General features: G+C 56.6%; 1 protein-coding gene across 1 annotated transcript in view; it reads left to right on the forward strand.

Annotated features, from left to right (window-relative positions):
* The window catches only part of RPS6KA2 (ribosomal protein S6 kinase A2), a 303,443-nt gene that overhangs the window by 18,856 nt on the left and 258,172 nt on the right, over positions 1-26,415 (forward strand). The gene's annotated exons all lie outside the window — the stretch shown is intronic.

Below are 26,415 nucleotides of genomic sequence, written 5' to 3' on the forward strand. Positions count from 1 at the left end.
GCCCGACACGTTCTGTTGCAGATTTCATAACGAGACGGAGTCCGCTCGTGTCCACTTGAAGGCGTTACCGTCACCTTCCATTCCGCTCGGTTCCATCCTCTTCTAGGGTCAAGCCCATGTGCTTGCTACGAAGACCGGGGCCCTCGGGAACCCTGTGAGGGGGTGTGCGCTCGTGCGGAGAGAGCTGAGGAAGACAAGGCGGCACTCTGCCGTTACGGGAGGATTCTTACCTTGTTTCAAAATCTCAGCGAAAGCCTTTCAGTCACCTGCCATCTGTATTCGTATTCGGAAGACGCAGGTTGCACCCGCGGCGGTATTTTTAAAAGGTCCTGGAAGTGCTCTTCTTGGCTTGGTGCTGGGTGGAAATGGGTCAACCTCCGTGCTCCCGTGCAAAGCGTCTCCGCAGGTTTGTGGAGGGCGTCAGGTCGGATGCAAGCCTGGGGGAAAGCGGAGAAATCCCAGCGCTCTCTCCGCAGTGCTACAACCCGCCTCCTCTCGCAGGCGTGAAGGTCTGTGCTCATTCCCTCCCTGGTCAACCAGCAGTTCTCTTGACTTCTTTTTATTGTCTATTCCTCTCCAATTCCGTGTCATGGATCTGTCCCAGGCCGCCAGGGCCTTCCTGAAATGCCGACCCCTTGGCCGAGCGCCCTGTGCGGTGCGGGAGCAGGGGCAGGGAGCAGGACCAAGCCCGCGGCCGCTCCGCGAGGATTTCTCCTTCCGTGCCCTGAACCGTTTCCCCAACTGCTGGGTGTCCGGAGATCTGCAGTCACAGGCGGGTGGCGCAGGTCTGGCGGAGGGGCTGGTTTGGACTTGGTTGCAATGGTGTTTGAATCCTAAGGGTGCTCTGTGAGCTCATAGCTCTAGGTCCGAATAGGCTGACGCTGAAACCCGCTCTCCCGCTAGCTCAGCAGTTTGGAGGAGTCAACGCTCACGCGTCCCGCGTCCCACCCAAGGAGGCCTTTGTAGCAGCCTTCCCACACGGTGAGCTGCGGCCCGGCGCCCCAGGGGCTGCCCTGCTGTGCCCTGGTGCGGCCCCTTGGGGCCCCCGTATCAGTCCGACGGGAAATGATGGAGGTGATCAGTTTTTTGGGTGTAGGGAGTGGTGACTGTAGAATCATCTTTAAACTCCTGTTTCATGTGATTTCTTCTTAAAGATTTCATTTATTTGAGAGAAAAAGAGAGAACAAGCAAGAGGTGGGGGTAGCAGAGGGAGAGGGAGAAGCAGGCTCTCCACTGAGCAGGGAGCCCGACGCGGGGCCCCATCCCGGGACCCTGGGATCATGACCTGAGCCAAGGCTTAACCAGCTGAGCCACCCAGGCGCCCCGTGTTTCATGTGGGTTTTGGTCTGTTTCTTGAGTCATGCACGTGAAACACTGTTTTTCTTCTCTGCTTTGTCGTACCACAGAGCAGCATGTCGTAGATGCTGGGGTAAGGTATTTCTCGCTTTGGGGGATTCAGGAGAAAACACGAGCGCATATGGCCGAGATAGTCTCCTGTAGCTTCGGGGAATAATACTGAGCCTTTAAAAGAAAGATATTTATCCCTGCTCTACTGCGCCTTAGCATGAAAGGGCTCGTATGAGTTCTAGATTACATTGTAAAAATATCATCTCTTTGTTCTTTCCTGATTAATAGAGCCAGCACTTAAAAAGGATTCTTGATTATAATTGGTGTTATAGACAGTCTTTTCAAAAAGCATAATGTCTTCCATGTGGTGTCTCAGATGATCTGGTACAGAAAATTTAGGCATAAAACCGTATGTATCTTTGAAAAGCATTAACTCTATCTTATGTTGTTTGTTGCAAGACGCACATACATCAGTAACACAGAGTTGCTCAGTAACAATGAACCAATCAAAAAATACTTATTTAGTGCCTGCCTCGTGCCGGAGCGAAGAGCAGGGACCAGGCATCGCTAAGGACAGTCTGGCCTCGATGTCTGACGTAAATATGCTGGAGGAAGTTGAGGGGACAGTCCAGTCCCTCTCCAGTGGTGTCACTCCATAATGTATTCTAAATTACATTATAATGTTGATACCCTTCCTTTAGGAAATAACCAGCAATGCCCGGAGTTTTCTTCACAGGGAAGGTAAATGCCACTAGTACCGCCTGCGCAGGTTGACTTGTGTCCTCCACTGGGTGTGGCGCTGTCCTCTGAGTGTGACCCCGTTTGGACGTAGGCACTTCACAGGGAGAAACAAGTGGAGATGCGGTCCCTTGGGTAGGACTTCGTCAACTACGACAGCCCTAGGGGAGGAAGAGGAGGAGAGGTGTGTGGGCCCGAGAGGAGCCGGCGGGAGCCGAGGGAGGCAGAGGGGAGCCGGCTGCGGTCTGAGCAGGCGGCACCAGGAGCGGCAAGAGACAAGGCAGGGTGCTCCCCTGGAGCTTCAGAGGGAGCACGGCCCTGCCAGCGCCTTGACTTTGACCTTCTCCTGCGAGACTGAGACAAGACCGTGTGTTGTTTTACGCTCTGGTGGGCGGACTCTGCCCCGGCAGCCGCGGGATGCGGGCACACGCTATTCCAGGTGAGCTCGGACAGTGCTGGTGCGGAGACGGAATGTCCGTTCATCTTACTGGAGTCCAGATCATATCTGGAGTTTGAACAGGATCACTGCGGTGGTTCTAGGAAGCACGTGGTGAGGCGGTGACCTGCGGTCTGGCCAAGAGGAGCGCGAGCAGGGGTGGGGCCCCGTCAGGACGTCTGGTCCCTCATTCCCACGGCACGACTCACCCCTCCCCCTCCCCTTCACCAGACACGGGACCCGCGAACCCAGAGACGCAGAAGAGCCGCGTGATGTACAGTGAGTTATCTGAAGATAAAATCCATGAGACTGTTTTTTTCTCTAAAGAGTCTTAAACTTACTAAAACATTTTTTTTTTAAGTAAACTCTACTTTTTTTTTTTTTTTTTTAAGTGGGGCTCAAACTCACAACCTCGAGACCAAGAGTCGTACGCTCTACCCCTGAGCCAGCCAGGTGCCCCCGAAGGTACTTTTAGGTAGAGACGGAGTTTTCTGACTTTCGTAGGAAGCCCTCTTTGTCCAGGCACAGCTCCGTTTTGAATGGGGTCGTTGGATTTATAACCCACGAAGCGGTCCTCCACGTTTCTCTCCGCGACGTGATGCGGAGCTCAAAGACAGACGGCCCAAGACGCCGTGACATGGGTCCGCTCGTGATGTGGCCTGAAAACGTGCAGATGAGTCGGGTCTTCCAAGGTCTTTAAAGTTCTTAAACTTAAAATTATTCATGAATCTAGGTGTGAGGTTGCTGGAACAAGCCTCGGACTCGCCTGAGAAGGCGCTAGAAGCGGACTGTTTACAGCTGAGTGGGGCTGGAGGGGACGCTAGAGACACCGCCTTCCTGGACGAGAGTCTCAAGGGGACACCGTCCACACTGCGTACCTGGGAACCCGTCCGAGGAAGGGGTGTTTGCGCTGGGAACTGTCGGGGGGGCAGGGGGGAGTGGGGGTGGTGGGCCGACCTCTGGGAGGCCTGATGCTTGCTGGGGTCCCCCCATCTTCCAAGATGGGAGCAGAGCAAGGTTACACGAGAAGGTCCCTCTGTGGAACTCAGGCTCCGCGGGGACCCGGCCATGATTGTTGGGCCTCATCATTAACGTTCCGAGAGACCCCGACGCACCCACCCAGACTCTGGAATCACTAGAGAAAGAATCCGTTATGTTCAATGTAGGAAAATTGTTCATTAAGTAAATTTTACTTTTTGAGAGCGATTGTTTCAGGAGCATGTGAGGTAATTGGGCCAGAAGAACCCGTTATTCCCCAGGACGCGTCACCCCAGACTGGCAACAGGAGCCGAAGGCAGACTGCTGTCACCTTGGCGGAAACGCTGCTTCAGACCTTTAAAAAGGTCAAGGATGCCTTCTTTTCATCAAAGGATTAGAAATAATATTTGTACATATACAACTTTTAAAAAAATGCCGGCATACTGACTCTGCACGCTGAGACTGGGCGCTCTTCAGGCTGGCAGGTCCGGGCACACTGTCCCCGGTCCCGGCGTCCGCGCGGGCTCAGCGTGGGCTCTGCGGCACCGCGGGCGGCCTGCTCGTCGCTCCCAGACTCGGCGGGGCCCGGCGGTCGGCGCTGCCTCCTGCGGCGCTGGGCTGCACGTGGAAGGCACAGCAGGAGGACAGTTCCACCGCGGTTGTTCCCGGTACCGCAGACGCGGGTCATCGGTGTGTGTCCCGGGATCACTGGGCCAGGGGAGGAGCCTCCTTTGGCCGTGAGCAGGCCTGTGTCCGTGCATGGACGGCAGGAGCTGGTGGCCGTCCGAGGGCAGGGTGGGTGGGTCTGGCCACAGGGATGTGCTGTCGTCAGCACACAGGACGGGCCAAGAAGCCACTAGTCACACAGGCGCTGAGGGGCGTTGTCAGAAGCGACCCGGGGCAGATGGCCTTTAAGACGGGAGCCCACCTGCCTGTCCCCTTGCTGAACAGGATTCCTAGACAGCGGTCAGGGGGACGCTGCCTCCCCCGACCCAGGTCTGCTGTCGCTGCGGTGGGTACGGTGTGCGGCTTGGCCGCGGCTCTGCGCCCACTGCTCCCGCTCCCACGGTGCCGTCTGATGTGACGGGCTCACTTCGCTGCCGCGGGCCGGTGTGTCTTCGGGTCTGGGCGGCCCCGGCTGTGTCTGCAGACGCACAGCTGTGCTGGGAGCCGCGGGTGCGACTGACCGTTCTCGCTGCTCGAGGTGGTTCCGTTCGGCGAACTTACTGTGAACGCTGAACTGGCAGATCCTGGACCACGGCCCCTAGAGGAGACACGGGGTGAGGTCGCTGTGAGCCTCCGGTCATGATGCCCTCATCAGGGATTGACAGCCTCGCCTCGTTCGGGGGTGTGTTCAGCAGCCGCTGAGGGAACACGCGGTAGAAACTGCTCTCAGTGGCCCCGCGGGGTCCCCCTCCCAGGGCCCTCCCAGGGCACGTGTGTTTGCAGGACCTCCTCGTCTCCCTGACCTCCGTGTCATCAGAGCGTTGGCCCAGAGCAAGATGTTGGGTGTAGAGCGCTCCGCCACTGGGGAGCTGCCCCCGGAAGAGGGTCCCCGCACAGTTGTTGAGCTATTAGTGGTCTCGGCGGGCGGACGCCTGGTTCAGTGTGTGTTGGTCATTATCACGTGTGTTGGTGACCACCAGGGCCACAAACGAAGCGGCAGTGGGCGTCCCCACACGCACTCCTTCACGGACCTGCACACACGGATGGTCACGGATGTGCCCAGTGAGGTTTCGGGGTCATGGCTACACATGTTTTTAGTGTGAATCAACATTGCCTGAACGCCGTCTGGCAGGGCTGTGTCCGTCTGTGCCCCATGGCTGTGCGCGAAGTCCTGGGCCCTGCTTCCACCGGCCCTTGGCACTGTCCGGTGCTCCGACTGGGCCAGTCTGGCCTGTGTCGGAGTGCTGGCCATGGCTGTTTTGTTAGGAACGAACTGAAGTCTCTCCTGGGCCGGGTATCACCTTGGGTTTTCTCTTCGGAGCGTCTCCTGTGCCTATTCCCGGCCCGTTTCTGTATCTGAATTCTCCTCCTATTTATTCTCCACGTTGGTCCCTTGTCGGTTTTAAAAATGAAAAACGTCACCCTTAAGGGAGCGACTCTACAGTAACCTTGTCCTGCAGCGAACACAAAGCTAAGTTTGATATTATCAAATCTGCATTTTCTGTTTTGACTTGAGCTTTGGGAATTTCTTCATTGAAACAATTGTCTTCGTTCTCGAGTCGCGGAAACCTGCTCCTCTTACGACGACAGATTCGCCGTCTTCGGTGCGGCTGCGGCTTCGTCTCCCAGCGGGGTTCTTTGGCTTCCCGGGGCTCCTCCTGGCTCACTGGGGTGCCGGGACTCTGTGCCTCTCTTCGTGGCCCAGTTTCCCCAAAACCACGGGGGCCATGCGGGTAACGCGGACGCCCGGGCAGGGTCGGGCACACAGCGACGTACCCGAGGGAGTTCACCGAGGTTGCTGCCACCAGGGTGGGCCTGTCCGCTGGGGGAGGGGGCAAGAGGGGATAAGGATGGAGACAGCCCCAGCCCGGGGCCCCTGTTGTGTTTTTTTTTTTTTTTTTTAGATTTATTGAGATTTAGAGACAGAGCAGTTGTAATGTTTTTTTTGTTTTTTTTGTTTTTTAAAGATTTTATTTATTTATTTGACAGAGAGAAATTACAAGTACACTGAGAGGCAGGCAGAGAGAGAGGAGGAAGCAAGCTCCCTGCTGAGCAGAGAGCCCGATGCGGGGCTCGATCCTAGGACCCTGAGATCATGACCTGAGCTGAAGGCAGCGGCTTAACCCACTGAGCCACCCAGGCGCCCCCAGAGCAGTTGTAATGTTAAAAGCGTGTTCAGGAAGATGCTGTGAATAAAGACTGGAGAATGAGAGCCTGTGTGTCCCCACGGGGTCATTCCAGGAGCCTGTGTGTCCCCACGGGGTCATTCCAGGCAGAGGCAGGAGAGCGCTGGCCCCGTGGAGGCCAGAAACAACCACGAGAAGGCCAGTGGGACTGGCACAGAGGGGGTGTGGGACCACGTTGAGGTGAGGTCATGAAGGTAATGGGGACCAGACTGCGTGGGGACTTTGGGACCACTGTAGGGTCAGGGTGGCTGCTCGGGGAGTGGAAACCACTGTCTTTGTGTGATGTCCTACCTGTGTTCTCACCGGGACACTCTGGCTGCCGGGCTGGGGAGGGAGAGGTCTGTAATCCTACACGAGTGGCCGTGATTGCTGGGACCAGAGGCATAGGTAGCTTGGGAGGTCTAAGACAAGGTCTTACTACGGGCATATTTGGAACTAGAGTCACCAGCATCTTCTGCAAGATTGGGTGTGGCTGCAGGGGGAGTTCCGTGCAGAAAACTGAGGGGAGGGCGGTTTGAGGAAGGAACGACCCAGGTGCTGAGCGAGGTGGTCTTAGAGCAGGGCCCGCCACAGTGAGCGGTGCCGAGCGCGGCTCAGGCAGAAGGCTGAGTTCCGGAGCGCGGGGCGGACGGGAGTGGGAGACCAGGGTCAGCAGAAGGGGTGATGGCGCGGAGACCGACGGCAGGAGGCTGTCCGGGGCTCCTGTGAGTCTCAAGCGGGCACATCGCGTCTCGGAAAGATCGCCAACTTGCCCAGGGACACGTGGCTAGAGCCACATTCAGGAGCCGGGTCATGACCCTGGCCATGGCCTCTGTGAGACCTTGTACAAGTTGGCTCATTGTGAACGATCATTCTTTTGATTACAATTTTTGAGGGTTTTTTGGTGGGGATTTTTACAAAGTGAGCTTGTCCCAGGCAAACTTACTTACCTGTCCTTACGCCCCGAAATTTGTGAGGCCGTTAGTGTTTCTGCATGAAAGGTCGTAGCCGAGCGGGTGAGATGACCGCCTCAAACTGCCCCCAGTCGGGCTCCCAGTGTGCGTGAGGCTCACAGGCGACGGCTTCACACCACGTAAAATCCTGGTGCCACGGAGTTCAGCCCATTTTTCTTCTGAAGTTTTCATCTCTTCCTTGGGACAGCTCCTGCCCTGTGAAGGGGACGGGCATGGGTTCTGTGCCTTCATGGATGGCCAGAGGTCTTGGGGACAGGTGGCCCCGTCGCCACATGGGGGTCAGACTTGGGCCCGGGCAGGAGGGGGCTCCCCACCGCACGCTCTCGCAGACCGCAGCTGGGTCGGCTCTTGCAGAAGAGGGGCCGGGGACAGAACCAGGGAGAAAATGAAGCAACTGGACTAGATTTCTGTACATTTCCAGGAGCAATAGAGTGAGCCTCGTTTCTAAATCGCAGTGAAGGGGCCTGTAGTGCTGCCTCTCAGATGGGTTTGTCTCCGCGCGTCTTTCTGCCCCACGCGCTGTGCATATTTGCCCCGAACGGCCCCAAGGACGCTGGATTCGAACGGGGACAAAGCTCTTCTCGGTCTGTTCTGTGCAGGCCCCGGAGGCCCGAGGACGCCGCTGGGGACCCTGAGCACGGACCCGGCGCCTGGGAATTTACGGGAAGGTAAATCGGCCGCATCACGGCGGGAGCAGTGGGGAAGGAGAATTTCTTCCTAATAACAGTAGCTCGGGAAGGGAGAGGGAGAGATGAGCCGTCTTGGTGCTGGGCCTGGGAGGGTGTTTTCTTGGCAATAGCACCGGGAAATGCTTTCTCCTTGACTAAAACCCAAGTGTCGGGGGATGTTTCATCTCGTAGCTTCAGGCCAGGCTGCTGATCCGTGGAGGTGGGGAGGTCACTCGTGTTCAAAGGGAATAACTCGGATACCCCCGCCGGGCGGCATGGACTGCTTCGCATCTTGGATAGAATCGGAAAACTTAATGGGTGATAACAGTACGAGGGGTAAAACAAATACGTTTCTGTAGGTAGAAATAGGAGCATAGGTAATGCTCTGACGTCTCTGTGCCGTCCTGGGCCGGGGGTCCTTCTGATCTCGCAGTAGAAGCCTTTACCGTGAATTCCCACTCTTTGCCACCTGCATTATTTCACACGGGGTTGCTTAACTTTAAAAACCACTTATGGAAATCAGCAAATGTAATAACATTGAGAAGCATCAGAGACTTTAGACTCTCGACAGAAATTTCCAGTGGAAAATTTTTCAGAGGCTCATGGTTTTGCAATATTATCTGGGTTCCACAAGAATAGTCTAAAAAATGACGTTAGCCCATTTCGGAGGCAATTTCACAGCAGCGGTACATTTAGCCTTCTGCTAACATCTTTAAAGCAATTTTCAGCCATTTCTGCTCATTTCCAAAGGAGTTTCCATTTTTGAATTAAAAAAAAGATGGATTTGAAATATCGCTTTGGAAAATGTAGGGGCAATTTTCTAGATTTTATGTAAATTGAAACATCGCGTGTTCTGCAGCTCTGGGCTCGCGGGGGCTGACCAGTCCAGGAGATGGGCTCAGGCCTCTCGGGGCTTCCGGTCCTGAGGGTCCTGTGCGAGTCCCAGGGGAGGAACGTGCTTGGGTGGAAACCTGAGTCTGTCAGCGAAGCGTTTGTCTCCGCCGGTCTGGTTGCCGGCTCTTTGGGTGATCCCCACCCCGGGAGGGCTACAAGCCCCGGCTTCATGGTAACTGCTGGTTTGGTGCACAGAACCCGGAGTCACTCAGCTTGTGGGTTCCCTGGGCACCGACTTTGCCATGGGAATAACCCGTCCATGCCCAGGCCAGGCCAGCTCCCCTCGCTGAGGAGACCAGGAGGCCCGACCCTGAGCAGATTTCCACCTGCGCCCCCTCCTGCGGGGCGGGCTTCCCCCCAGTCTCCCTGCGGCTCTCCCTCGGAGTGGCCAGGTGGCTGGTGTGGCTTCCTCATTGGCCAGCCAGGTGAGTGGGGCTTAGCTGTGAGCCTGGGACCGGATTCTGTTGGCCCAAACAGAACCACATTTGCATTCAAAGGACGTTTGTTTCTCTGCATCCTGTTACGGGAACACGGGAACACTCATGAGTCCTGAGAACCGCTCCCGGCACGCTTGGCTGCGGACCCCAGAGCTTTTTCCTAAGCCCACCTGCGGGCTTGCTTCTTGCCACACCACCAGGGCAAGCCTCGTCTCTCGAATACCTCTGATTCTCTGTTTGAAGGATATTTAGTCAAGGGCACGATGATTTCAGCGTCTGTTTCTGGACATTCTTTTTTTTGTTGTTAAAACCTCAGTGACTTTGTACAGTCTTAGGACCAAAGGGACAGATTTAATACCCAGGATTTAAGAAGTGTGGTTAAACGAAATGACATAAAATCAATGTAGGTCTTGGCAAGTATTCTACTTGCTTTCATTTCGTCATTTTATATACATTATCATCTACTGTTTATCACTCGGTCACAGAGATCTATCATTTTAATAAATAGGAACTGGCAGTTTAATATGATGCTTACATATGAGCCAATTATTTTGTCTCTGGTAATAAGGCAGCTTGTTTCATTTTCTCTCCTTCTGATAAACGATAAGCTTGGACCCACTGGCTGATCTGATGTCATCTAGTCCAGGGAACTGACTGGGTCACCGGCTGCACCAGAGAGACCATCCAGGGCTTCACGTCTCGCTCCCCTATTGGAGAGTCGGGGTCTGGATGGTCCCCTCGGCAGGAGGCCTGAAAACCACATCAGGCCACCAGCACAGAGTAGCACCCAGTGGGGCCAGCGGCTGTGCTGAGGGACCGTCCCCATCTCCTTTTGTCGGGATGTCACCCTTTCCTGAGCACGGAACACCTCCCAAGGGTCAGGGAGGAGGGGCCAGTGGGGCGGGGTGGGCAGGAAGGAATAAATTCCCCCCTCCATGCAAAAAAAAAAGACTTTACAAATTCCTAAACTGGGTCTTATCTTCACTTGGTTTATAGACTGTTTTTCTATTTTTTTTCTTGCATGAATAAGTTAAAATAAAGAGTCACTACAACTAATTAAAAGTAACTCACTTTTGTTTTACTGTTTGCTGATGTCTGGGGAAGCGTTTTCAAAAACATTTTCTGTAATTCCCCCCCCCCCGAGTTTTTGATATTACACCCCTTTGAGGCCGTTGAATAATTACTCCTACAAACCCTTCTTCTCTTACCAGTTATAAACTATTCACACAGCTAATAAGTAAAGAAAAAAATATATTTAATGTAATTTCTCAAAATGCTAGGTTTTTTTGCAGTTACATGGTGGTTTAAAATTATGTGAATAAATGTATACAGACCAGTATAAAGAAGCATACAATATGTTTAGTGTTCCAAAGTTTAAAATAAGGTGAATAAAATCAGATTTATTAAACCAGGTCAGCCATTCTTTTCCCTTTCCTTTCTGTGTCTCCTCCTCCCCCTTTTTCTCTTAAATGTTTTAAATTTCTTTAAAAGTAGGCAAACAGTTACATTCTTCTAGAACTGCTGAGGACACTTCAGCAAAACCACGAACCAAAGCGCTAATGCTGGTAGGTTGCTTTCCTCGGCTTCGGCCTCCCACGGGGATGCTGGTCCCCAAGAGCCCAGAGTCTCTCGGTGTCACTGTCCTTTCTGGTGTCCCTACAACTTGGACCTCAATCTAACTGCTTTTGTAGCGTGCAAGTTTTATTCCTCCCTGAGTCTTCCTGTTTGCCTTATGAATAGTCTGCAAGTTCAGAGCCAACCGAAGGCTCGTTTCCAGCAGCTCTCACCCGTCTTCCTGGGACGGACGATCATGGGAAGGCGGTGACTAGAATTAGAAATGATCTCAAGTAGCAGGTGCGGCTCCCAGACTCATGAAAGGCACCTCATTCCTATAATTTGCACGTGCCTCCCCCACTCGTTTCCCTTGTAAACATCTTTTTTTTTTTAAGATTTTATTTATTCGACAGAGAGAGAGAGAGAGAGAGCACAAGCAGGCAGAGAGAGAGGAGGAAGCAGGCTCCCCACCGAACAGAGAGCCTGATGCAGGGCTCGATCCCAGGACCCCAAGACCATGACCCAAGCTGAAGGCAGAGGCTCAAACCACTGAGCCACCCAGGCGCCCCTCCCTCAAACGTCTTAAGCCCACCCAGCCCCAGATTCAGCAGGTGCCGGAGTGGGGCTGGGCTGCCCCCAGCCCTGCTCCCCCATCCCGGCTCCGTCCCATGGGCCGAGGGCAGACGGTGCCGCCAGTTTGTCCAATCACCCGAACCCCCCCTCCTGCACCCTGTTGTGCTGCCCTGATCGCACCCGTGTGAGCTCGCGTCTAGGCCTCGGATGTGTCAGCGACTTCAACTCTTTCTAGAGCTCCTAAGGAGTCGGCTTAATCGGAACAGCTGTCCATTTTCCGGGATCTGAATGAGCTCGTGACCTCAGCGGCTACCAGAACCGCTAGAAACCCAACAGGGACCTGGTTTTTATAGGGAGACCCCATCGTCTCGGTGAGGCGCTGCTCAGCGACCCCATCCGCACCCCCCATGGCCCCAGGGAGGCTGAGGCGTCTTCTCAGGGCGTGACGAGGAACCACCAGACCATGACTTTTAACGTTTGCGTCCGAAAGTAAGTTTTATTAGTTATAAGGGAGTATCTTCTGGCGTTTAAAAACCGCAGATATTACAAAATAAAACTGTCCACCTCTTTGAAGCGCCCCCCCACCCCGCCCCGCAGCCTGAACACAGAGTGCCCCGATCGCCTTTCCGAAACGCACGTGACGGGGCTTCCCTCCGAGCAGGCTGAATTGTTTTCTGAGTCCTCTTCTTCTCGAAGTGGGATCTCCACACACCCTCCCCTCGGGATGTTGTCCGAATGTGATAAACGTGGATCTTGGCAAAAAAAAAGTCTTTCTTCACCACCTGTGCTCTGGCAGTCGACATCTGTGCGTCGGCTGATTTTTGGGTCACTTGTAGCCACAAGACTCTAGCGCTGGGTTTCTTGGAATTATTGTGATAATGATTGTTGGTGTCTAGTGGAGGGAAGTGTTTCTGAGCCTGGAGCTGATCACACGTGACCAGCACAGTGACCGGAGATTCAGAGCAGGACCGCCCCCCGCCGTGGGATCAGGCGACCGGGGCCAAGCCGCCGAGCGCGCGAGCGACCATCCTGCTTCCGAGTTGGGAAGCTCGCTCCGGTCAGTGGGTCTGAAAGGTGGAGACGAAGAAAGACTCACTATCGTGATGTGACTTGGTTTTCGGAGCCCCACGCCCCAGCACCTTGTGCTTGTAGATTATTCTGGAAGCGCCACCGGCTGCAGAGGGAAAGAGGCTGCCGTCGGATTTGGGAAAGCAAACGTCGCGCGCCCGTGGGACTTGCTAGAGGAGCCGCGTGGGACGAGCTGCTGGGGTTTCAGTCGGGAGTTCTGCGTGGCCCCCGGTGTCTGTGCCCGCTGCCCCAAAAATGCACGGGGGGAGATTTGGGGGTGAGCGTGAGCCTCTGTTTTGGGAAGGGGAAACGAGGCTGTGGAGACGGAGCGGGGGGTGGGTGGGAGGAGTTCCTCCGTCTCCGCTAGGAAGGAGCCGGGGACCTGGACCTTACGTATTACTTGCTTTAAACGTATTCACACCCGCGTGGTCCTGAGACGGTCTTTGCATGGATGCGTACCCAGTCTGGGGAGCCCTGAAATGGGGGTCTCAGCTGGCGGCGGGGCCGGCAGACGGTAGGGTCTGAGCACAGCCCCCGGGAGAGCCGGGCAGGTGACTGCCTGCGCGCAGGTTGGCAGAGGTCGTCTGGGGTCTCGTGGGAGAAGCCCAGGAAAGGCCTCCTTGGGCACCAGGGCCTCGGTCTTGCCCATGTGAGCTCCTTTGGGTACTAACTAGTTATACCAGACTCGCCTGCATTCAGTGGTGAGGAAGGAGCTCAGTCGCACACACCCAGAGGGGTCATGCGGGTGTCATGGTTTCGGCTTCTGCACGGCGGCTGACGCGGGTGGGTGGGCGGGGACATGTCACCCACCCCGCAGGATTGCCAGCCGAGCAGAGCCCCGTGCTCCACTCCTGACTCTGCAGACGTCTTGGGCCGATTAGGCCCGTGTCAGCGCCCCGAAGATCCTGGCGGCCCGTTTCCCCGTTCTGCACGTACGGCCCATTTTACTGGGTGTGGGACGCGGACAGGAACAGTGCGGCAGAGTCGAGCTCTCCCATCCCCCAGAATCCTGCTTCGCCAACAGTTGGGTCTCGCGCGGCTCGCGAAGTCTGCTCGACGAGGAGGTTGATGACTCAGACGCTGTTTTCCTTCTGCTGCTTTTCACTGCGCGGTGAAAAAATTAGGGATTCTTTTCACTTTTGCCTGTGTTCTACCCCGGTGCCCGGTTGATCCCCCGGTCCTGGCGCTTGTAGGGCCCACCGTGTGGCCCTCGCTGTCCTGCTCCGTCCCCTGCACGGCTGGGAGGCAGGTGCTTGTCTCCCTTCCCCGGGAGGTTATCAGCCGTTCCTGTACTTAAATTTCTTCAAGGGCTTCTCCACATTGAGATATATATATATATATATATATATATATATATATATATATATATTTTTTTTTTTTTTTTTTTTCTAAAATAAAATAATTCCGTCATGCCACTGATGAAAAACACATCGTGTGTTTGAACGACACCCACATCCCGTGGGAGCTCTACCCAGCCTGGGTCGCCCTCTGACGTGCAGGGACCAGGGCTGCCTCCCACCCCCGGACCCTGAGCCTGCCCGGGCAGGAGCCTGGGAACAGAGAGGCTCTGCACTGTCCCCTCACATTCCAAGTGCAGTGGCCTCTGAATCACATTGACAAAGGGCATCTGGGCAGCAGGGGAGAAAGATCTCACTTCTGCGCCCAGCACGCACGCAACATTGCTCCGTGATGAGGGACTCTGAGGGGTCGGCAGAATTGGGGCTTCCACACCTGACTCAGTTGGGAAGGGGGGTGGCGAGGACAGGCTCCTGTAGGAGGAACAAATGCGTTTCTTCAGGGAAGATTAATAGTTGTTTTCGGAGACAGTGTGTGTGGCATTTCTCCGTCCAGGCGTGACTGGTCTCTCCATCTCTTCAGGGCCCAGAAGCCCCTCCCCCACCCCGCCCCCCAAGAGGGGATTCAGGGCCGGTTTTTGCCTGGTCTCTCCCCGGGAAAGGAGCAGACTCACGGCCGAGCTCATTTCTCAGTAGTTTCTGCTTTGGCAGAAACTGGTAAGCGAAGCTGTGACAAGGCTTCCTCCTGCTTCTGTTGAATGTCAGGGAACCGTCTTTATATGATCCCTGGGGTTCCCAGTGGGTCCCCACACCATGGGTCACTGTTCCTATCCTCTGCCTTCCTTGATTTCCAGGCCAAGGATGAGCCCAGCTGTGTCCTGGATCCACCTTGTCCTGCAGTCCTCCTCTGCCCAGACGCCTGCTTCTGTCCGCTGGGCCGTCCAGGCCAGAGCACGGGCTCTGGTGCAAACTCTCCCTGATTCCTCACGCTGTACCTCTGTGCACACGCGCACTGTCACACGCGCTGTCGGTCTGTGGACGCTGAGCTCTCCCACAGAGCCCACGGTCCTTCGCCGCATGTGAGGACCAGGAAAGCCTCCGTCTGCGATGGCCGCCTGCCTTGTGCAGGGACAGGGGTCCCGAAACACTCGAGGAGGGGCGGGCCAGGAAGGCTCCATGTTTGTCTGGCGTGCGGTGCTAATGGGAAATAGGGCTCAGGGAGGGAGCCTGTGCAGGTCGAGGCTCTGTGATGCCCCTCGGTCACGCTCAGTCTCCCACGGGACCCGCTTCAGCGTCTCACAGGTGTAGGGTTTTGGAGAAAAGCGACCGCGCGCGTGTATGTTTTGTGTTCCGCGTGTGTATGTTTTGTGTTCCTTTAATCTGAAGACTAGGTTTCCCTGTTCTCCCGTATTATAATGATATTGTGGCTTTGCTAGAACAGCAAAGAACTAGGAACACACTTGAGATGTGCAGGTTCCCTTGAAATTAAGTCCGTTCATCCCATGGGACGTCCCATGTGGGGGCTTCATGAGCTTGGGACATCGACAGGCCAAGTCGAGGTGTTTTGTTTTGTTTTTAAAACGAGTACACATAACATGTATTTCTCCTCTTCCTGAAGTTAAAAGAAATGTATTGCATTATAAAAAATGTGGAGAAACACAGAAACATCGGAAGTCCCGTCTGTGTCAAGAAGCAGAGCTCCTCGCCCGAAGCCCAGCCTGCACTTCTTCATCCCACACCCTCACTTCCTGGGCTTTCTGTCGCCGCTGGGTGCACGGGCTCACACCTGTTTCGTCACCTGCAATCAGTTCCGTGTTCCATGCGTGTGTCCCGCCACGCACACAGCCAGCTAGCACTGACTCCCACGCTTGTATGTTCTCTTTTTCCTTAAAGATTTGTGCATTTATTTGAGAGAGAGAGAGGGCGTGCGTGTGAGCAGGGGGGGAAGGCCGGGGGGGAGGGAGAGCCAGCGGCTCGGCAGACCCCACGCTGAGCGCTGAGCCCGGTGCGGGGCTCGATCCCACGACCCTGCCGTCATGACCTGAGCCGAAATCAAGAGTCCGAAATTCAGCTGACGGGGCCCCACCCACCGGGATGCTGTTTTCTTAACATTTTATAACTTCCCCTAAAATCCTTAAATGTTTTTAAGAACTGTAGCATTTTGCATCCTATAGTTACACCATGTTTTATTTGTAGCAGTCTTTGTTGTTGTGTATTTGGGTAAGCATTCAATTTCTCACCGTTATTAAAAACCACTAATAAATGTCTACGTTCTTACGTCTTTATCTTTGGGTAAACGCCTAGTTACTGGGTCAAAAGACTGGATTTTTCTGTATAGATACAGTTGGTATCTTGTGAGTCTGCTGCAAAACAGTGTTCCTGGGCCTCATCTGGGAAGCACATTTGATTTCCCGGTTTGAGTGTCTGTAGGACACTGTGCAACACGCACAGTGAACGCGTGTTCGCGGCTGGACGCGGCTTACCCCAACGCAGGCGCCTGTGTCCCACCCTCTGCTGAGAAGCTGTGAGCCGGAGGGCCCGGCAGGCGCCCTGGGAGGGCCACTTTGGAAGCAAGGGGACTGGCAGCTGGCCACAGTGGTCAAGAAAACAGGCCTTGGCATCTGTGAAACCATATCTCGCAGTGCTGGCCATGTGACGTCGGGGAAGTGACCACGCTCTGCCATGCTCCACTGCTCAGGGGAGCATTGCGCTGGGGCCTGGAGGAGTTCCCGTGGGGACCAGCGTGCCTGGAGCGGGAGCTTGGCAGGCCTCGGGCGTCTCCTGGCGCACTGCGTCCAGAAAGCAACTGCTTAGGAAAGACAAATGCTCTGGCACATCAAGAACCACCGCCCCGCAGACCGACAGAGCAAACGCTGTGTTGTCCGCACAGCCTCTGACCTGGCGGTGAGGGGAGGGAGGCTCACGGAATCAGGGGGACCTGCCCGCTGGCATAAAGGGTGCCGACGCACGGGGGGCTGGGGAGGCCCTGAGTCCCTTCCTTGGCTTTCTGGTCGGGGAGAGACTTTTCCATCAGGTTGGAAGGTGTGGGTACTGCAAGGGTGGTTGGGGGGGGTCTTGTGATTTCAGAATGGGAACTGCCTGCATGGACGAGAGGGCCGTGTGGCCAGGGTCCTAGGAAGACACAGACTAACAGAGGGTGTGTGTGCGTGCGTGTGCATGGGTGTGCGGGTGTAGACAGGTGCACGTGCATGCACGGGTGTGTAGGTGTGGACAGGTGTGTGTGCGTGCACAGGTGTGCAAGTGTGCACAGTGTATGTGTGCAAGTGTGCACAGGTGTGTGTGTACAGGTGTGTGCATGTGTGTGGACGTGCAGGTGTGGACAGGTGTGTGTGCGTCTATACACACACAGGGGGCGGGATGTACCGTCAGGGACTGGCCCCCGTGGTCCGGGGCGCTGGTCCACCTGAGCAAGGAGGGCAGGCTGCTGGACGGTACTGTGGTCTCAGGCCACCTTGAGGAGAAGCTCTTCTTTCCTGGAGAGCCTCAGTCTTTCCTCCCGAAGGCCGTCCACTGGAGGATGTGGCCACCATAGCACAGAGGGCCATTTGCTTTACTCAAAGGCCACTGATGTGAAGCTGAAGTGGGTCTAACCCTTTGCAGTGACATCCAGGCTACTGCTGGCCCAACACCTGTCCGATGGCCGGGCCGGGTGAACACACATGTTAATTGTCCTGGAGACCAAAGGCCTGTCATTGGCCAGGGCTGAGCACAGTCCCTGGGGCAGGGGTCTGTGTGTTCCATCTGGGGCAGAGGATGAAGCACTCTGCTGAGCAAATCAAAAGTTAACTAGAATTTATGAAACGTTTATAAATGTGTGCTCCTGCCCTCCACATATCTGGTGTGTGTGGTCACAGGGCTGAGCTGGTGTGTGCGGTCACAGGGCTGAGCTGGTGTGTGCGGTCACAGGGCTGAGCTGGTGTGTGCGGTCACAGGGCTGAGCTGGTGTGTGTGGTCACAGGGCTGAGCTGGGAAGGGACGGTCCCCTCTCCCTGGAGCTAGGGGCCTCTTAGCTCTGCGTCGGGGTCCAAGGAGCCCTGCCCGTGCTCAGGAAGGTTTAGGGAGGTTGGCCCAGCTCCCCGGGCCTCAGAGTGAAGTCATGCTTCCTCCCGGGGCTCTAGCTGAGCTACAGTCTGACTATTGGGGCTTCTGAGCCCCTCTGGGGGCACAGCTGCGGCCGTGTTTCCCAATCTCGTGCATGCATGTGTGTCTCGGCCACACCCAGATCCTCCGTCTCCGGAACCTGCCAGGACCCCCAGTGGGCTGGAGTCTTGCTCCTAAAGATGCAGCCGGGGTGATCTCACAGCCCTGGGGATACTGGCCATGTGCAGAGATGGTTTTGGTGGTTGTAACTGGGACAGAGGTTTCTCTTGGCACTGGAGCGCAGGGGTGCTACTCAACACCGTGCATGTACAGGACCCTCTACCCCAATAGAGGTGCCCATTCCACGGGTCGGTAGTGCTGAGGTGGGGACCCAGGGCCCCTCACACTGGCTCCCGGGGAGAGCTGGCCCCTGGAGCCTCTGAGCCAGCTTGAGGATCTGCCTCTCATGAGGTATCCTCTGGGCTTCTGGCTCACAGCTCAGCTCCGTGCTGAATCCCAGGATACCGTGTCCACGCCGGGTCTGCCCGGCCAGCTGATGGCTCCCTGGCCGTCCACCAAGTGCCCGGCCAACCCCAGTGAGTGCAGGGGCTTCCCAGGCGTGCCTGCTTCCGTGTAAGGTCAAAAAACATGTGCCAAGTGGTGGGGACAAGCCCCTCACACTAACATTGTCTTGGAGATCCTGAAAGGCATGGCGCAGTCATGGATAATCAGGAATGACATGAAACTAGTTTCTAGTTTCTCCGGGAGAGTCTTTGGTAAGGATCCAACTTGGTCTTAAACACGTTCTGGAGACGGGTTTTCTCTTCTCCGTGTAGCGTTTTCTCTTCTCTAGCTTACTTTTGGTAAGAGTGCAGCACATGGTGTACCATGGATTGTGTGTTACTGCCCTTAGGTTACTGGTAAGCCGTGCGGTACAGTAGCCCAGTAGCGGTTAACTCTGGGGGAGTCCAAGGCTACGTGTGGGTTTTCAATGACATGGGGGTGGGCGTCGTGCAGGGGTCAAAGGTGCTTCGCGCTCTGGTGTGTGGGTGTGTGTCTGCTCCACACCTGGGGCTCTGCCTTCTGGTATCACGTGCTGATTTATTTTCCAGAGGCCTGGTGCTCCCCAGTGCAGCCCAAGAGGGAGGCGCACACCGGCCTGGGGCTCTGCGGGAAGGAGAGCTCTGGCCCGCCGCCTTGCGGCGCTGTTTCTTTAGAGGGAACTTTTGGTCGTCAGATGCTGGGAGAGGACCTCAGTGCTCCAGAAGGATTCGAGGACAGGAGTTACGAGTCTAGCAGAGTCACGCAACACACCTGAGTGGTTATGATTCAGTTCCTTGGACTGGGATGGCCACACGCACCCCCAGATCCGTCAGCGTGACCCACCCCGGCTGATTTGCAAAGCCATGTCAAAGGGGCTCTGTGTAGCCCGGGTCTCTGAGCTGGGCACCCGTGCCCCACGGGTGTAGATGAAGACCGTCAGTGGCATGGCAGGTGCCCCCTGAAACAACCCCAGGAGCGTCTTCCATGTCTGGCCTCGGCTCAGATCTCAAGGTCAATGGCTGCCATGGTCTGAAGGCTCAGCAGACTTCGGAGCTCGTTCCTTGGCTCTTCCAGGCTGGCCCACAAAGGCACGTGGCCTCGGTGGCTGTGCTTGTCGGCTGGCGCCGCGGTGACAAGCACCACAGTTCCGGAGGCTGGACGTCTGCGGCCTGGGGGTGCGCAGGCTCACCGCCGTCTTCTCTGCTTGGCTTGCCGACGGCAGCACCTGCTCCACACGTGGTCTGTGTGTGCTCCTGTATCCTAAGCTCCTTTCCTTACAAGGACACCGGTCCCGTCGGATCGGGGCCCATGTCATGCGTCACCCGCTTTAACCCAATCGCCTCCGTGAAGACCCTTCTCTGGGAGGGTCACTCTTTGAGGTCGTGGACGTTCCGGCTTCAACATGGGAATTTTGAGGGACACAGTTCAGCCCGTGTCAGTCCGTACCTGTAAACGGCGGGTGTGTTCTCACTGTCCACGTGGGTGGGATCAGAGTCCGTATTCCCTCTTGAAACTTATTTTCCAAAAGCTCTTGATGCTGTTTCTGAGCTTTACTCGTGCTCGTCACGCGGTTCTGGTCACTCAGTCCAAGTCCTGCGTCGCGTTTCCTCTCCGTCCCCCCGAGGACCGAGTCCGGGGATGTCGGTTTCTGTCCCTGTAAGCCGTGCTCCGCGGAGGACCTGTGCCTTCCCGTGAACGTGCTCTAGAGTTTGCTTCTCTGTGTGGATACTTAAAAGTGACATCGGTGGCCGTAAGGTGCGTGTGCTTCCGGGACTGACTTGGGGCGGACGAATCGGTCTCCAAACGGCCGGACCCATTGACTCTCCCTTCGGCGAGTCACCAGACGTCCTTGTTCTGGACGCTCACCACTCCCACTGAGACGCAGTTCGGAACCCTTCGGCTATTTTTTTAAAGGCTTATTTGTATTTATTTTCGGGCACTGGCGCAGACCGAGAGGGAAAGAGAATCTTGGCAGACTCCGTGCCTGACGCGGGGCTCGATCTCGGGGCCCGGGGATCACGACCGGAGCCGAGATCAAGAGACGGACGGCGCTGCCCAGATGCCCCACGTCCGCTCTGTTTAGGAGCGAAGAATCTGCTAATCTGAGGAGGATGAAAGCCCCTCTGCGCCTCTCTCTGCTTGATGCGCCGACACTGATGTGTCTCCAGTGCCGACTCTTCATGACGCACGGGTTATGAGTATGTCCTTCGGTCTGGGGCCTGTTTCGATCTTGTGGTGTCTTTTGTCATGCAAAGTATTTCTTATTTACATGTAGTCCCATCTATTGATTTTTAAAAAGATAATGTGTGGGTTTTTGACTTGTTCGAAAAATCCTTTAACAGTTCAAGTAAAAATACAATCTCCTGAATGTCCTTCTAATAGTTCTGTAGTTCAGCTTTTTCCCATCTTGGTCTGGCATCTATTTTTGTCCGCAGTAGGAGGCTGGTCCGTCACTTGGCCGAACCCCTCGTCCGTCCCTCAGCGTCCGGTCTGTCCTTCTCTGAGCTCTCGCGTGCGGGGATGGCCTCTGGGCTCTGTGGGGCTCCTCGCAGGGATGCGATCCCTCCGGCACTGCCGTGGGGCTGACACCCGTCCGGTCGCGCGTGTCTCCGGCTTGTCTGTCTTCCAAACGGTGTTGGCTGCTTCTCAGCCCTCACTCGTTGACTTGACTCCCAGGAAAAAAGATTCCTGCTTGGGTTGATGATGGTCTTTGCATAAAATGTACAGATGCATTTGGGAAAAGGGACGACTTCGGCTCCTCCCTCCTCATCCTTCCCCTCCCCCTCCTCCAGTTACGATTTCCATTCCGGAATGGGGTATTTCTTCTTACTTGCTTTGGTTTTCTTTTATTTCTGTCAATGAAGTTTTTCATATTTTCCATGAGCTGCTTACACACTCTCATTCGAGACACTCTTTAAACTTCACAGCTTCTCTTTTTTCTCTTTTCTTGTCTTTCTCCCTCTCCTCCTTTTTGTAACTTTGAACGCCGTCTCTTCAGATGGTTTCCTGCCGGTGGGCAAAAGCTCCGCTCACTTCTGCATATTACTGCCACGTTCGCTGACCGTCACCCTCTCTCATTCGCAGGAGTAAGTTGTCAGCGGTGCGCTCGGATTTCGCGGAGGATTAAACAGTCTCTGACCACCGTGTTGTCTACATTACATTTACTTCTGCCACGTCTCTTCTGAGCTTGAAACTATTATTTTATGTTCTGTTCCGTGCCGCCTGCCGCTGTAGGAAGTCCGTGGTGCGGCGGGGCCCTTCTCTGGCTCTGCTGGCTTCTCCTCAGGCCACATCTCGGGGTCTGAGATTCGGGACTGAAGGTCACTTTGGAGCCTCGCCCCTTGGGTACGGATCCCTGGCAGCCTGGCTGCGGACCGTGTCCGTCCATGGGGCGCCCTGGTGGGTCTGCGGCGGCTCAGGGGGATTCCCGGTGTGGAGGCAACGTCCGTGTGGAACTCAGCGTGACCCTCCTGTGACTTTAAATCCACCGGACTCATGGGGGCACGGGGCCGGCATGTTCAACGATCGGGATGACTTAAAAAATATATTTTACCAGAGCCCGGACCACGGGAGGTGGATTTCCTGACTCTCACCGCCCAGCGGACTGCTGTCCAGCTGCCCCCTCCCCAGGCCGGCCGAGTGTCCCGGCTTCCCACGGCCGGCTCCGCACCAGCCCCTCGCTCACGGGGCCGGCTCTCCTTTCCCGTACCTGCGCGAGTGTGAAAACCCGCCACCGACAGCAAAATGACAAGCAGCCCGATTGGAAAAGGGCAGAGGACGTGGACAGACATTCCTCCAAGGAACCCACACAAGTGACCAAAAGCGCGAGGAATGATGCTCTGCGTCGCTGACCCTTAGGGACATGCAGGCCAGACCCACAGTGAGGCACCATTTCACCCGACTAAAATGACCAGAAGAAGGCGGAGGAGAAAAGAAAATGCCCAGTAACAAGTTCTGAGTGAGGAGCTCCAGGTGCTGCCGGTGGGTCTGTAAAGTGGCTCCCCGGCTCTGGAAGAATCCGGCCGTTCCCAAGCCCTGTTACAGGAACTCGCAACCGCACCACGAGACCCAGGCCCGCCTGGGCGCGTCCCGGACGCCGGCGCAGGCTGTGGCAGCGCGGCTCGCAGGTGGTGGCGGGAACAGCCGGCCGGCGCCAGGCTGAGCGAGGAGCCGAGGGCCGTGCCCCCGTGAAAGGAACGAGGGACCCGTGTGCTCCCGCCGGACGAGCCTCGGGAACACGACGCCGCGGGAGGGAAGCCGGTCGCCCAAGCCCTCTGTGCTCTGTCAGACTTCAGAGACAGAAACTGCGAGGCCGCGGTTGGTGGGGGTCCAGCCCGCGGCCCGTGTCCTTCAGTCCCTGCGGGTTCCCCGTCCCTCCTGCCACACGGGCTGCTCATCAAGGGACGTTTCCCCGTCGTCTCTAAGTGTGCGTGGTGACATCCCCGTCACTGATGTCCCTGCCGTTTGCCGGAAGTGCACGTGCTCCGCGCGGCCCCGTCTGTTCTACCACCGCGCTGACCCCTGCGCCCCGGGAGGGGAAGGAGCACGGAGCGGCAATCCGGAACCTTCTCCAGCTGGGGCCCGGCACACGGCCTCTCGGCTCGGCTCATCTAGAAAGACTCTGGCTGGCCCAGGACCGCGGTGGCTGGCCGGGGTGGACCTCCCCGTTGGTGCGGTCATGTCGCCTCCACAACCCTCGGGGGAAGAGCCACCCAGACACAGCCCAGGGTCTCTGGGGCTGTAGGCCCCCGGCACAGGAAGGGACGTGGGGTCCTGGAGAACAGCCCTGACCGCTCGGGCTCTGTGGGACCTTCGTGCTCGGTCCCTCAGGGGAGCACATCCGTGAGGTCACGCGGGTCAACGCCGTCCTCTCTGGCTGCGGAGCCCAGGCGGGGGGATTCAAGCAGCCGTCCCAGTGCACCTGGGGAGGAGGAGCGCCGAGCCTCGGGAGCACGGCGGGGGGACCGCAGGCCACGGACACACACACTCAAACAGTGGGGGGTGGGCCTGTGTGGGGGTTGGGGGGCGTGTGTGCCGGAGCCACGCCCCATCACAGATATTTAAGAATCAATACCGCAGAGAAAAGGGTGCATAAACCCGACGTCTTTGATTAGACATTTGGGAACTTTAGAACATTCTGGAACAACAGAATCAGCACTGATTTACGGCCCCGTTACCTACGGGAACCGGGGTTCAGCCCCAGCCAGGCTCACCTTCCCGGGACGCGCTCGGCGGCGGACGGCTCTCCGGCGCCATCTGCTGCTCGTCCGTGGCGGTGCGGCCCCTCGCCAGGCCCCAGCCAGAAACACAGCAGTTAGGTCTCGTCCGGCACCCCTGGCGTCAACTTCCAAGTGATCCCAGACCCGAAACACAGATGCCAGCATTCGAGGGGCGAGATGTCTCTGAGCCACTCGGATTTGGGGAGCGCCTTCCTGCAAGGTGGCCGACACGGACGGGCTGCTGCATGCCCTGCGTCCAAAGCCTGTTGCCCTTTCTCCCAACTTCCCCAGAGGCCAGGTGCTGCCCCAGCTGTGCAAACAGGGAAACCGAGGCCACAGCTAACGGCTAAGTCATCTGCCCCACGACTGGTGGCGGGAGACAGCCTGGAGCCTGAGCCCTGCCCTCGCTGCCACGGCACCCGCTGTCTGTCTGTGCCGGGGCGCCCCAGCCTGCCCCACGACCACACGGTCAGCCCTGGGCTCGGGCAGTAACTTAAAGCCACAGCAACATTGCAGGAAAACCAGTGCTGAGCTTTCTCAGCGTCCCAGGTGCCGGTTTCACCGAGGGAAGGGTAGTATTCACTCTATCGCCTGCGCGCCTGGCCAAGCGGGGCTTTGGAGGACGGTGCAGAGTCTGCAGGGCACTCCGTTGTCTAGTGAACAGGGACTCTGGGAGCAAGCCAGACCCCTGTGCATTATAGAGTTGGGCTGTCCACTCTCCTCCCTGGAAGGTCAGTGTCTACAGACCCACCGAGTCACAAGACGCTTGGCCATCCAGACTAGGAATTCCCAGCGCCGTGAGCACTACAGTGGGAACCTCTCACTTGTTCTGTGGCATGTGATTGCTTTCTAGAGCTTTCCAAAATATTCAAGTCATCTTTTTTCCAGAATGGTTATTGACACTTTGTCTAGATATTTCTGATATTTTCTTTCAAGTTAACAAAGCATCAGCGTATTTGCCCCGTCCGCTTCTTTTAACAAGTCTGAGGAGTTTGCTCTTCGCGGAACACACCTGGACTCCCGTCTGTGTGTGAGCTGCCTCGTCCCCTCGTCCCTCTAGTTTTTCCCTGGGGAGCCGACCGTGATGCTATTGAACTTGCACCAGGTGTGTTTTGACAAGAACACGGTCACGGGGTGTCACAGGAGGACAGAGGACGGCGAGTCCTCCAGCGATGGAAGCCCGAGCTGGCGTCTCCCGGCTCGCCCCTCTGTCCCCTCCACCTGCCTTCTGTGTCCTTCCCTACCTGCTGTAATCCCAGGTGCTCCGAGGGACGAAGGTGGGACCTGCAGGGACGTCCTCTCCGCTCATCCTGGATTGAAATGGGGTAGGAAGGGTGGGGATCAGCCCTTTTGGAGTTGAAAGACCCCCTGCTCTCTGCCCCCAACGTGTGGCTCAGGAGCTGAGCCTGGCGGCGGACAGTGGAGTTGAGGGAACGGAGAAGAGTTGGGAAGAAGGGACATGAAGGGGTCTGCGGCTGGGGGGGGGCCCTGCCGGGTGGTCAGTAGACCAGCATTTCACTGGGGGGGGGGCCCTGCCGGGTGGTCAGTAGACCAGCATTTCCTTCTGTTTGCCGTGATCTCCCCATTTCCTTCGCTGACTCCTGTTGGTGAGGTAGGGGACCCAGAAAATGAGGGGAAGGAGACTCCATGACTGTGACTAAGAACATGCAAATTCGGCATCTCAAGTTGAACAGTCAGTACTCACAGCCTGGGGGCTTCAAGCCAGCCTGGGCTGGGGGCACCGTGTGTGCTTCGGCTCCCCCGTAGAAGGTGAGCAGTCGGTGGGTCGGTCACGGGCTTGGGTCGGACAGTGGGTGAATGCACGTTTCTGTGGCCCTCTGGGGACTCGCCAACACGGCCCTGATACCGCATTAGACCTCACGCTCTTTTTCAAGTTACAGAAACCACCAAGTGGCATAAGTACGATGGGCAATTTATTGGCCCCTGAGGTTGGAAAAGACAGTGCTTCTGGCAGGTTTGCATGCGAGGCCCTAACACGGACTGTCCCTCCGTGCCCAGGCAGGTGCGTTTCCCCGGGCACGACAAGCACAGACTCCAGACCAGAGTGACTGCGAAGCCGCTGGGACAGCCCGGGCTGTGGCTCTCCTGGAGCCCTGGGCAGGCCTCACCTGTCGCCAGGCTTGTGCCGTCTCAGAGCAGACACTGTGCCCGGACAGCGACCAGGCCCGAGTCATGGCCCTGCCTGGGCGACGGGTGATCCCGGCAGGCTCAGGCTGTCCTGGGCTTCACGGGACTGACTCCCCGTGGAAGGGAAGGCGCCTTCTCCGTGAACGGGGACAGGCCGCGGGGAGGAGGCCCACGGTGTCTGCCGCCTGTGCCCTCTGCCGGTCCAGGGCCAGTCCGGTGCCGTGTGTGTGCTATTGAACACTCCCCGTCCAGCTCGGGGACAGGAAGCAGGGACGAAGGGACGGGAGAGTGAGGACTCTCGACCTTGACCCCACGTTTGCAGCACCCGGAAGCACGGTCGGCTCTGACGCAGCAGGATTCGGTCCCCGCACGGCTGAAGGAGGTCGTCCGGGACTGTGCTGAGATGCAGGTGTTTTAGGGAGCCTGGGGGCACTCGGTCAAGCGACTGACTCATGGTTGTGATCTCAGGGTCGTGGGGTTGAGCCCCGTGTGGGGCTCTGCACCGGGCTTGGATCTGCTAGAGACTCCCTCTGCCCGCCCCACTCTCTCTCCCATTCTCATTCTTGTCTCTAACGTAAATAAATAAATAACATCTTTTTTAAAAAAGGAAA

This window comes from Mustela erminea, chromosome 4 (assembly GCF_009829155.1).
Source record: "Mustela erminea isolate mMusErm1 chromosome 4, mMusErm1.Pri, whole genome shotgun sequence".
Taxonomy (NCBI): domain Eukaryota; kingdom Metazoa; phylum Chordata; class Mammalia; order Carnivora; family Mustelidae; genus Mustela; species Mustela erminea.